At 38.6% G+C, this 13,328-nt stretch overlaps 1 non-coding gene across 1 annotated transcript; it reads left to right on the forward strand.

The window, feature by feature from the left end:
- Window positions 1–11,940: 11,940 nt before the first annotated feature.
- On the forward strand, window positions 11,941–12,047 carry LOC141675805 (small nucleolar RNA R71). Its single transcript, XR_012556437.1, has one exon. It is a non-coding gene; the product is annotated as a small nucleolar RNA R71 (small nucleolar RNA).
- Window positions 12,048–13,328: the final 1,281 nt, after the last annotated feature.

The following is a 13,328-nucleotide window of genomic DNA, read 5'->3' on the forward strand; positions in this document are numbered from 1 at the left end:
AGATGTCTTTGTCATAGGGAATAATTTAGTAAGAAACTTCTGAGCAAGATCCTACAAAGTAGTGATAGAACCTAGTGGTAGAGAATGCAATCAGCACTTAGCTTTATCCCTCAGAGAGAATGGGAAAAGCCTCAGCTTTACAGCATCTTCAGAAATATTGTTGAACTTGAAAGTGTCGCGGATCTCGATGAAATCTCTAATGTGCATATTAGGATCTTCCGTTGGAGAACCCCCAAACTGGAATGAGTTCTGCACCATCTGAATAGTCCTAGACTTGATTTCAAATTTCTTAGCCACTATGGCAGGTCTGACAATGCTAGACTGAATATCATTGATCTTCAGTTGAGATTAATCCATCAAAGCTTTCAGATTTGTTGTTGGTTCTTCCATTGTAATAACTTCTTCTTCAAGTTTCTCAACTTCTTCAAAAAATTCTTCAACTACTTCAACTTCGTCCAGTGTTTCCTTACGAGATTGAGAACGCGTTCGCATATACGCTCTCTAGAGTACCTGAAATACAAACAAAGTAAACAAGTAAAATATCCGAGTCAGTGAACTTTAACTTTAATGACCACTGATGTCAAACACATAAACTAAATTTAACATCGATTTCCCCGGTAACGGCGCCAAAAACTTGTTCGCACTGAAATACACGCGAAAATACACGCAAGTGCACGTGATCACAAGTAGTATAAGATATAAGTCAAGTTCGTTCCTACAGGGACTGGTTTAGTTTAAATTCATATTATGCACTTATGCAAAAATGTATGGTTATCACTCACTGCTAAGATAAATAACAAATTGAGTTTTGATTTAACTAAGAGATTATACTAATTAACATTAACTAAAAGAATTAAGATTGAATTACTTATATGAGAATAAATATGGGATTCTAACTTCATTAAATACTTCAATTAAAGTTTATATCTTTAATCCTAGCATATGATGGTGATCACAACTAATCAGATAACACAAAATTAGTATACGCTACCTTTCGTTATACGTATAACCTACTATCAAACATCCACAATTAAAATAGAAGTTGAATAGACACCAATTATGCTTAGTCCCTATATGTCTATAAAGATTGAAAACATAATGGTTTAAGAGCAAGTTATCTATCGTGATTACATAGGGTGAATAAGATGGTTAAAATTACCCACAAATTATGCATTTAAATTTATACATAAACCTATGCTAGCATGGCAAGTTCTAAACCTCTATATTCACTTTTGCTTCAATAGAAATTAATAAACAATCTTAGATGTTAGCTACGCATCAAAGACGAATAAGCACAAGCAAATTAGGAAATCATAAATCACCACAAACAAAGGATTATAAAACAATTAACTATTGAAATTCATAAATAAATCTGCTAGAACCCAATGACAATGATTAGTTCATAATCGAACTCATCGTCATCATTGGTTTTAATGAAAACATGATAATAAACAATATAAGAGTATTAGGGTTCAAAGACAAATCGAAAACAAGCATCCAAAGTATCAACTATATTGAAGAATACAAAAGTCTTCTTCTCCGTAGCCATCTTGTGCTCTCTAGGTCTTCTCAATGCTCTCCCTTGGCTCCTTGTTATTAAAAAGGAATTATTATTGATATATATAGGATTCCGGACAACCTGGGCCCTCAAAATCATCAAATTCAAGTAGAAACAGGATTCTGGTGCAGGCATCTGGCACGGCCGCCCCGCATTCCGTGCGGGCGCGCGCGCTCTCTGTCAACCTGGCGCGGTCGCCCTGCTTCCCGCGCGGGTGCGCCGTGCCTCTAGACTTTTCTTCATTTTCTTGTTTCTGCTGTAACTTGAGTCCAGTTCATCAGAATTTGATGATTCAACAGTCCACGCGAAGCTATCAAGATTTTCTTCAACATGAACATGGCTTAGAATTCCAATTCTGATCTCTTTTCAGAATATTTCTTGAAAAGCTCTTTTATTCATCCAACTAATGTCTGTAATGTAATAACACAAAAACACATCAAAAATACCAATAACTTGAGTCCAAAACACCAACTTAAGCCTATAATGAAGCGTTCCAAGTAGATATAAAATCCACTTATCATATATATATGAGTGACAATCCATGGAGGGCTTTTTTAGATAGAGGTCCGTAGAGAACCATTATTTAGAAAAATATAAATACATAATTTATTTCATTTTTCATCATATATAGTTATAAAATTTAATTACCAAATTAAAAAAGAAGTTTCAAAATTTTTTTATTTAAAAAATCATTGAAATTTGATGAAATAATTTAAAGTGATTCTGTAGCAGAATCAGAGTAAACTCACACTTATCCAAAATTATTCCACAATATAATCAAATTTAAAATCAATTTTTTTTCAAATTTCAGTTGTTAAATATTTATTATATTTAAATATAATTATTATTCTATATTAGCAACAAAATTGATGAAATTCTATAATAGAATTAAGGGTTCTCTACCGTTCTCAATATAAGAGGGTTTTCTTTTGAAGAAAGGCCTATATATATATATGAGATGAGATGAGCTGTGTCTATCAACAAGCCAAATGCTCGGGGAGCTTCGATATAGTTCGATATTCCAAGTATATGATAGGATTCTTAAAAGGACAAGGGAGGGGTAGAGATCCAGTACTTCATGTACTGGGGAGAGTACTAGTACCGTAGGAGACAGTACCATGTGTACTCAAGGACCTACGAAGTGTGTGTACACCCAGAATGGGACACATAGCCCGTATGCGGCCAGGGTGATATCCCAGAGTAATAAAGTCATCCTTCTACATGTAGAGAACAATATTATTTTGTTGTACGACTAATCATCGTATAGTAGGGCTCCGGAGACTGTCCTATTCTTTCAATTAGAATTGAAATGCAATACTGTAACCCAAGCCTAGGTGATGGGTTTACCATTAAAGTATTTGCAGACTAATAAGTCAATCAAAGAATTTTTTTGAAAAGAGGTGTGTATTACCAATAAAACTACTTTGAATAAATACATATCCTTATACGGATTAATATAATTTCTTTAACAGTCCTTTCATACTGTTGATTATTATGGCTGAGCATTATTGCTCACTCTTGCTTTCTTTAAAATGTCACAACACAACAGATTACCATTATTCCGACGTGGGGCTTAGTCACTTGAAATCGTGGTGAGCATCCCTTACAGCTTTGTCTCAGGTGGACCCGAGTATTCAGATAGGTATAACTTTTATGTGTGTGTATGTGTGTGTGAGATTGGGGGTCTGTGATATAGAGTTATTGGATTATTGAGTTAATATAGGTTACACATGATTGAAGGATTGTGTGATGACCCAGATTCCTAACCCCGGATTTGGGGGCATTATAACTATTATCACAGCACATCTCAACATTGTCAAATATGAGGCTTTCATGGAAACCTTCATCTTGAAGTCCTTCAATATTCTTATCATCGAACACAACATGTACAGATTCCATAACAATGTTGGTTCTAAGATTGTAGACTCTATATGCTTTTCCCACAGCATATCTAACAAATATACCTTCATCAACTTTGGCATCAAACTTTCCATGTTGCACAGTTTAATTCTTTAGAATATAGCATTTACAGCCAAAGACGTGAAGAAAGTTTAGTGTTGGCTTCCTATTCTTGAACAATTGATATGGAGTCATGCATTTTTCTTGATTGATCAAAGAAATATTCTGAGTGTAGCATGCAGTATTCACAGCTTCTGCCTGAAAGTAAATTGGTAACTTTGATTATTCTAGCATTGTCCGTGCAGCTTCAATAAGAGATCTATTCTTTCTTTCCATCACTCCATTTTTTTGTGGAGTCCTTGCTGCTAAAAACTCATGCATGATCCTATTTTCTTCACAAAACAACCTCATTGCAGAATTCTTGAACTCAATCCATTATCACTCCTGATTCTTCTTACTTTGAGATCAGGATGATTGTTGACTTGCCTTATATGAATTATAATTATTTCACTAGCTTCATCTTTAGATTTTAGGAAATATGTCCAAGTAAAATTTGAAAAATCATCCGCAATCACTAGGCAATATCTCTTATTTGAGATTGACAACACATTGACTGGTCCAAATAAGTCCATCTGCACAAGTTGCAATGGTTTTTCAATTGCAGATTCAAGCTTTTTTTTGAATGATTCCTTGATCTATTTTCCTTTCTGAAAAGCATCACACAGTCCATCTTTTAAGAACTCAACTTGAGGAATGCCTCTTACAAGATCTTTCCTGACTAATTCATTTATAGTCTCGAAGTTCAGATGAGATAATTTCTTGTGCCATAACCAACTTTCATCTTGACTTGCTTTGCTGAAAAGACAAGTAATAGAATTTGCACTTGATGAGTTGAAGTCAGCTAGATACATATTTCATTTTCTCACTCCGGTGAGAACCACTTGTGTTCTTTTTGTTTGTAACAACACAGGCTTCTGAATTGAATGTTACTGAGTTGCCCCTGTCACATAGCTGGTTGACACTCAAAAGATTTTGTTTAAGTACATCCACTAGAGAAACTTCTTCAATAATAACATTGTCTTTAGAAATCAAGCCATATCCAGCAGTATACCCTTTGATGTCATCTCCAAAAGTAATACTTGGGTCAGCTCTCTCCTTGAACATTGAGCAGGGTGGAATCTCTAGTCATGTGCCTTGAGCAACCACTATCCAGATATCAAAGATTCCTTCTGTTTCCTTACACACATCAAAATCAAATCAAGTTGATTTTGGTACCCAAGTTTCCTTGGGTCCTGCCTTGTTAGCCTTCTTTTTAGTTTTCTTAGGCTTTTCCTTATTTGACTTAGGTGATGAAGATTCAACCTTGGTCATTAGAGTAGGTTTTTGAAAATCATTCATAATTGCAGAATTATCATGCACAGGTTGGTTAACATGAAATGGCATATTATATGCAAACATGTTATTCCAGTATGGTGTTAGGGCGAAAACACGCACTAATATTCACGCAAGTATACGCGTTCGCAAGTAATATAGAATACTTTCTAGTTCGTTCCCTCAGAGACTCAGACTAATTTATTGTCTAATTAAACTCACTCACCAATGTATGATTACTTCTCAATGTTAAGATAATAACACTTAAAATTGTTGATTAAATATTAACTATAATTAACTACTCAATTAACCACTTTACTAACACTTCAATTTATCAATAATAAAACACTCATGAGATCACAACTTCATTATTACTTCCTTCTATAGCCATTGTTATTACCTTTAGCATATGACAGTGATGACATTAATCGAATAACACGAAACTGATAAAAGCCAACTTTCATTGTACTAATACCATTCTACCAAGCATCCACAATTAAGATAGAAGTTGAATAGTCATCAATTATGTTGAGTTCCTATATGTCTACAGAAATTGATAACACAACGATTTAAGCACAAGTTATCCCTTTTGATTATATAGGGCAAATAAAACTATTAGAGTTACCCACTAATCATGCACAACGTACATGAACCTATGCTAGCATGGCAAGTTCTAAATCTCAAGATCCACCGTCGCTTCACAAGAGATTAACACCCTATCTTATATGTTCGTGACGCACATAAGACGAATACGCACAACCAATACTAGATATCATGCAATCATCACACACTAAAGTATTAAACAATTAACTAAAGAATTCCATAATAAATCCGTTGTAACCCCATGATCACGATTAGCCCATAATAGAACTTATCGCCATCATGGGTTCATATGAAATCATGACAAACAACACAAGAAAATAATAACTACACTAATTATATTAAAACAGAGTACGTCACAAGAGTAAATAAGTCAAAGCAAGAAAACTAGCATCCAACGTTACAACGAAACAAGAATCACAAGAAAATATGCTTCCTCTTCGTTGCGGTGTGCTAAATCGGTCTTCTTCCTTATCTCCTTCGCTTCTTGCGTAAAACACAATCTAAAACATAATCCCCTTAATACTCTCCTTAATAATCTCTATGAAAACGTCTCAAATCTACCTATATAATAGTCCCATAAAACTCAGATTACATAGAATTTGGAAGCCACACAGAAGTAGAAGTCTAAAATAATTCAGCTTTTTCCCCCGACCTTGCGCGGCCGCTCAGCATATCTGCGCGGGCGCGCAGGCTGCTGCGCGGCCGCTCAGCATTGCTGCGCGGGCGCGCAGGACCCTACTGGAAAAATTCCAAGCTTGCTCCGTTTCTTCGCCGTAATCTGCCCATTCCTTTCCTCTCGCAATGGTGAACACATGCCAAGGCTTATTCTTGATGATTCCTCCCCCGAAATGCAACTAATACCCTGAAATGCATAAACACTAGAAAAACGCATCAAATACACAAAATACTTGATTTCAAGACACCAATTTAAGCCATTTTAAGATATTCTAAGTGGTATAAAATGCCACTTATCACACCCCCAAACTTAAATCGATGCTTGTCCTCAAGCGTCACAGACTCAAAAACAAATAAAAATATGCATGAATGCAATCTATATGAAAATGCAACGATCCCCCTTACTATAATTAACCAACCAAATTGTTACCTCTCAACGAATGCAGTTAGACAACTAAAGATCAATAAACTCATGCAACCGGACATACAGCCAGAAACGTGGTGTGTGCAAATGCTTAACAGATATGCTTCGGAACTAGACCAATTACTATGACTAGACTATCTTCAAGGCAATCTTACGATTATACAAAGAATAAAAAATTCTAGGCACAAAGTGATATACAACACTACAAGAACTCTGGAGCTTACTACGGAATCGTGCTTTTTATTTACAACTCAAATGCTTATTTGACCGTGCAATGAGTGAGGTCCACAAAAGACTTATACAATGGTATCCATGTAACGAGCGTTAGGTTAGCGGATCCCAGACTCTAAAAGCCTTAGGTCACTAGGCACAAAGTCCCCTAAGAACTTAATAACTCGAATACCAAAGTGCCCACTCTTGATCAATTATGCAAATTTTTTTTTTTTTCTGAACTGTAAAAATTTTTCTGGAACTCGACCCCTGCGCGGCCGCTCAGCATAGCTGCGCGGGCGCGCAGAGGGTCTCTGGAAAAAAAAAATTTCAGCCCCTGTTTTCTGATTTTTGTGTGTTTTTGGATAGGTTATTAACTTCTAAGGGTTCCTGTAACAACAATTCATGGGTTGCCTCCCACGCAGCGCTTTTTTTTCGTCATTAGCTTGACGTTCCGTACCTTTCTCAAGTAGTCAACAAAATGGCACTAACCACCTCTCGGTTTGACATGTCTCCATAGTAGTGCTTCAACCGCTGACCGTTAACCTTGAATGCTTGGTCCGAATCACTCTCAAAAATTTCCACCGCTCCATGTGGAAACACAGTTTTGACAATAAAAGGTCCAGACCACCTTGATTTCAACTTCCCAGCAAAAAGTCGGAGCCGAGAGTTGAATAAAAGAACTTGTTGCCCTGGCACAAATAACTTAGGATGTAGCTTCCTATCGTGCCACCTCTTCACCTTTTCTTTATACATTTTGTTATTCTCGTACGCTTGAAGTCGAAATTCATCAAGTTCATTAAGCTGAAGCATTCTTTTCTTACCAGCTGCATCTAAATCCAGGTTCAATTTCTTCAATGCCCAGTAGGCCTTATGCTCAAGCTCCGCTGGTAGATGACATCCCTTACCGTACACCAACTGAAACGGTGACATCCCTAGTGGAGTTTTGTATGCTGTTCTGTAAGCCCAAACAGCTTCATCGAGCTTTAAAGACCAATCCTTCCTTGACGGACAAACAACCTTCTCTAGATTGCGCTTTATCTCTCTGTTAGACACTTCCGCTTGACCATTTGTTTGCGGATGATAGGCAGTAGCTACTCGATGATTCACATTATAACGCTGCATCATAGAAGTGAACTTACGGTTGCAAAAATGCGATCCTTCATTACTTATGATTACCCGAGGTGTTCCAAACCTTGTGAAAATTTGCTTATGAAGAAAATTTAGCACTACCTTTGCATCATTTGTCGGTAAAGCTTTAACTTCGACCCATTTTGAGACATAATCGACTGCCATCAAGATGTACTGATTATTGCAAGACGAGATAAAAGGCCCCATGAAATCGATTCCCCACACATCAAAGACCTCAACTTCAAGCATCACATTTAATGGCATCTCATCCTTCCTTGACAAATTTCCCACTCTTTGGCAACGATCACACCTTAAAACAAACTGATGAGCATCCTTGAACAAAGTAGGCCAGAAAAAACCTGCTTGCAGAATACGAGCTGTCGTCTTCTCACCTCCATAGTGCCCACCATAAACCGTGGAATGGCAGTCTCGTAATATCCCCTCCGTCTCACAGAACGGGATACATCTCCTGATGATCTGGTCAGCTCCCTGTCTAAACAAATATGGTTCATCCCACATATACCACTTCACCTCATGCAGAAACTTCTTCTTTTGAGCGGATGTCAAATTAAGAGGCATTATATTGCTGACGAGATAGTTTACAATATCTGCAAACCATGGTTCTTCCTCCTGAATTGCAAACAACTGCTCATCCGGAAAAGATTCATTGATTAACATCCTATCTTGTGAAGTAGAATCAGGATTCTCCAACCTAGAGAGATGGTCAGCTACTTGATTCTCAGTACCTTTTCTATCTTTGATCTCTAACTCAAATTCCTGAAGTAAAAGCACCCAACGAATGAGTCTCGGCTTCGAATCCTTCTTAGAAACCAGATAGCGAATAGCTGCATGATCAGTGAATACTGTTACTTTCGTACCAAGCAGATAAGATCGAAATTTCTCAAAGCCAAAGACTATAGCCAAAAGCTCCTTCTCAGTAGTGGTGTAGTTCAATTGGGCACCATATAAAGTCTTACTCGCATAGTAGACCACATGGAAGAGATTTTTCTTACGCTGTCCCAGAACTGCACCTACCGCATAATCACTCGCATCACACATCATCTCAAACGGTTCTGTCCAATCTGGTGCTGTAATAACTGGTGCAGTGATCAAACTCTTCTTGAGAGTCTCGAATGCTGCCAAACATTCATCATCAAATTTGAAAGGCACATCTTTCTCAAGCAAATTGCACAACGGCTTAGATATCTTTGAAAAGTCCTTGATGAATCGCCGATAAAAACCCGCATGACCAAGAAAACTACGGATTCCTTTCACTGAATTGGGTGGGGGAAGATTTTCAATGACTCCCACCTTGGCATTGTCCACCTCCAGACCCTTGCTAGAGACCTTATGCCCAAGGATAATGCCTTCACGCACCATAAAATGACATTTCTCCCAATTAAGCACCAAATTAGTTTCCACGCATCTTTTGAGTACGGCGCGCAGATTATTCAAACATTCATCATATGAGTGTCCAAAGACAGAGAAGTCATCCATGAACACTTCGACGTTATTTCCAATCATGTCAGAGAATATAGCCATCATACATCTCTGAAAGGTGGCCGGGGCGCCACATAACCCAAACGAAACTCTACGAAAAGCAAATGTGCCAAATGGACAAGTGAAGGTAGTCTTTTCCTGATCCTCTGGTGTAATACAAATCTGATTATACCCGGAATAACCATCCAGAAGACAAAAATACTCATGACCCGCTAATCTGTCAAGCATTTGATCAATAAATGGAAGGGGGAAGTGATCCTTCCTTGTGGTTTTGTTCAATTTTCTATAATCCATGCATACTCTCCATCCTGTAACTGTTCGAGTAGGGATGAGCTCATTCTTTTCATTTGCGACCACAGTGATACCTCCTTTCTTAGGTACACATTGTACGGGGCTCACCCACGAGCTGTCAGAAATAGGATAAATGATGCCTGCATCTAGCCATTTCAGAATTTCTTTCTTTACCACCTCCTTCATGATCGGGTTCAGTCTTCGCTGCTGTTCCAAAATTGGCTTACTACCTTCCTCTAACAGAATTTTATGCATACAATATGAAGGACTTATCCCCTTGATGTCTGCTATGGTCCATCCTATAGCCGATTTGAATTCTCTCAAAATCCTTAAGAGCTTGTCTTCCTCACTACCTGAAAGGTCAGCTGAAATAATAACAGGTAACGTAGATGAATCACCTAAAAAAGTATACCTCAAGTGTTCAGGTAATGGTTTGAGCTCCAAGGTAGGTGCTTCCTCTATTGATGGTTTTAGCTTCCCTTCACCGTTCTTGAGGTTAGAAGTACCAAGAGATTCAAATGGTATGTCCAGCTTTCGCTTCCAGGGAGAAGCGTTCAGATATTGTAATTGCTCGTTGTTATCTTCATCATCACTGTCAAATTCCCCCACTAAGGCCTTTTCCAATGCATCAGACATTAGCATGTGCTCGAGTTCCGAAGTAACCACGGAATCAATCATATCCACTTTTAAGCACTCCTCATCTTCTGTAGGGAATTTCATTGCCTTGAATACGTTGAAGGTCACATCCTGATCTTGGACCCGCATAGTAAGTTCCCCTTTTTGCACATCTATCAAGGTACTGCCAGTAGCCAAGAAAGGCCTCCCCAAGATTATGGGAATCTTCTTATCTTCCTCAAAATCCAGAATAACAAAATCTGCTGGAAAGAAGAGCTTATCCACCTTGACGAGCACATCCTCAACTATGCCCCTTGGGTAAGTAATGGAACGGTCCGCCAATTGTAGCGACATGTATGTGGGTTTTGGATCAGGCAGATCCAGCTTTTTAAAGATCGACAACGGCATCAGATTAATGCTTGCTCCCAAATCACAAAGGCACTTGTCAAAAGTTAGATTGCCAATGGTGCAAGGAATAGTGAAGCTTCCTGGATCTTTCAGTTTTGATGGTAACTTTTGTTGCAGAACAGCGCTGCATTCTTCCGTGAGAGCAACGGTTTCAAGGTCATCCAGTTTCACCTTCCTTGAAAGAATAGTCTTCATAAACTTCGCATAACTAGGCATTTGTCCCAGAGCCTCAGCGAAAGGTATATTGATGTGAAGTTTCTTGAACACCTCCAGAAACTTCCCGAACTGTCTATCCAGCTTTTGTTGCTGCAATCTCTTAGGAAAAGGTGGTGGAGGATAGAGCTGTTTCTCCCCTGTATTAGCCTCAGGTAGAGTGTGTTCAACAGTAGTCTTCCTTGGTTCCGCCGCTTTCTCCTTTTGCTTAGATTCTTCTTCTCTAATTTCAGCTTCTACTTCTTTTGCCTTTTCAGCCTCAGCTACTTTTCCAGACCTTAAGGTAATAGCCTTGACTTGCTCTTTAGCTTCCTTCCTGCCTGGTACTTCCGTGTCACTGGGAAGAGTGCCAGGTTGACGATTGAGCACTGCATTGGCTAATTGACCGATTTGATTTTCCAAGGTCTTGATAGAAACCGCCTGACTCTTGCACAACAGCTTAAGTTCCTCAAAATCAGCACTAGTAGGTGCAGCTGCACTTCCCTGTTGAGGATATGATTGCCTTGTAGCATACTGCTGTGGTTGCTGGAATCCAGGTGGGTTAAACTGTTTACTCACTCCTTGCTGATATGGTGGCTGAATAGCATTCTGATTATTCCCCCAGCTGAAATTTGGATGATTTCTGTTATTAGGATGATAGGTCGCTGGCACAGGCTGCTGTTGTCGCTGATAATTATTCACATACTGAACAGATTCGTTGACAAGAGAACACTGATCCGTAGCATGAGAACCTGCACAAAGCTCACAAACCATAGCTATTTGATTAACTCCATACGTAGCCAGAGAATCAACCTTCATTGATAGCGCTTGGAGCTGGGCTGCAATAGCGGTGGCTGCATCAACTTCCAGAATACCTGCGACCTTGCCTGACGTCATCCTCTGAGTTGGGTTTTGATGCTCATTTGCAGCCATCGTCTCTATAAGATTATATGCCTCAGTATAGCTTTTAGCCCATAAGGCTCCTCCAGCTGCTGCATCGAGCATGGGCCGAGATTGGGCCCCCAAACCATTATAAAAACCAGTGATCACCATCCAATCCGGCATTCCATGATGTGGACATTTTCTCAACATTTCCTTGTAGCGTTTCCAAGCCTCGCACATAGATTCTGTAGGTTGCTGCGCAAACTGAGTAAGAGCACTCCTCATAACAGCAGTCTTTGCCATTGGATAAAACTTTACCAGAAACTTTTGCGCAAGATCTTGCGACGTAGTGATGGACCCAGCTGGTTCAGAATGTAACCAGTCTTTAGCCTTATCCCTCAGTGAGAATGGGAAAAGCCTCAACTTGATAGCCTCATCAGTCACGCCATTATACTTAAAAGTGCTGCAGATCTCGACAAAATTCCTTATGTGCATGTTGGGGTCTTCAGTTGCCGCTCCTTCAAAAGAAACAGAATTCTGCACCATCTGAATAGTGCCCGGCTTGATTTCAAAGGTGTTAGCTTGAATAGCCGGATGAAGGATGCTTGACTGAATATCATCAATTTTAGGCCGAGAAAAATCCATAAGAGCTGGATCAGCTTGAACAATACGATCTCCCATGTTTACTGGTTCTTTCTGCTCAGCTCCTGAATCTGAATCCTCAAAATCTAACTTCTCCGGAATATCAAGAACTTCGTCTGTCTCCTCAGCTGTATCTAAAGTCCTCTTGCGAGCACGAGAACGAGTTTGCATAAACGCTTGCTAAAGTACCTGAAACACAACCGAAAAGAGTAAGTAACTACTACGTCCTAATCACTGAGTCCTAATGACCAATGATGGTAAGTACATAAACTAAACAAATACGCCGAGTCCCCGGCAGCGGCGCCAAAAACTTGTTAGGGCGAAAACACGCACTAATATTCACGCAAGTATACGCGTTCGCAAGTAATATAGAATACTTTCTAGTTCGTTCCCTCAGAGACTCAGACTAATTTATTGTCTAATTAAACTCACTCACCAATGTATGATTACTTCTCAATGTTAAGATAATAACACTTAAAATTGTTGATTAAATATTAACTATAATTAACTACTCAATTAACCACTTTATTAACACTTCAATTTATCAATAATAAAACACTCATGAGATCACAACTTCATTATTACTTCCTTCTATAGCCATTGTTATTACCTTTAGCATATGACAGTGATGACATTAATCGAATAACACGAAACTGATAAAAGCCAACTTTCATTGTACTAATACCATTCTACCAAGCATCCACAATTAAGATAGAAGTTGAATAGTCATCAATTATGTTGAGTTCCTATATGTCTACAGAAATTGACAACACAACGATTTAAGCACAAGTTATCCCTTTTGATTACATAGGGCAAATAAAACTGTTAGAGTTACCCACTAATCATGCACAACGTACATGAACCTATGCCAGCATGGCAAGTTCTAAATCTCAAGATCCACCGTCGCTTCACAAGAGATTAACACCC

Source organism: Apium graveolens, chromosome 7 (genome assembly GCF_009905375.1).
Source record: "Apium graveolens cultivar Ventura chromosome 7, ASM990537v1, whole genome shotgun sequence".
In the NCBI taxonomy this organism is placed as follows: domain Eukaryota; kingdom Viridiplantae; phylum Streptophyta; class Magnoliopsida; order Apiales; family Apiaceae; genus Apium; species Apium graveolens.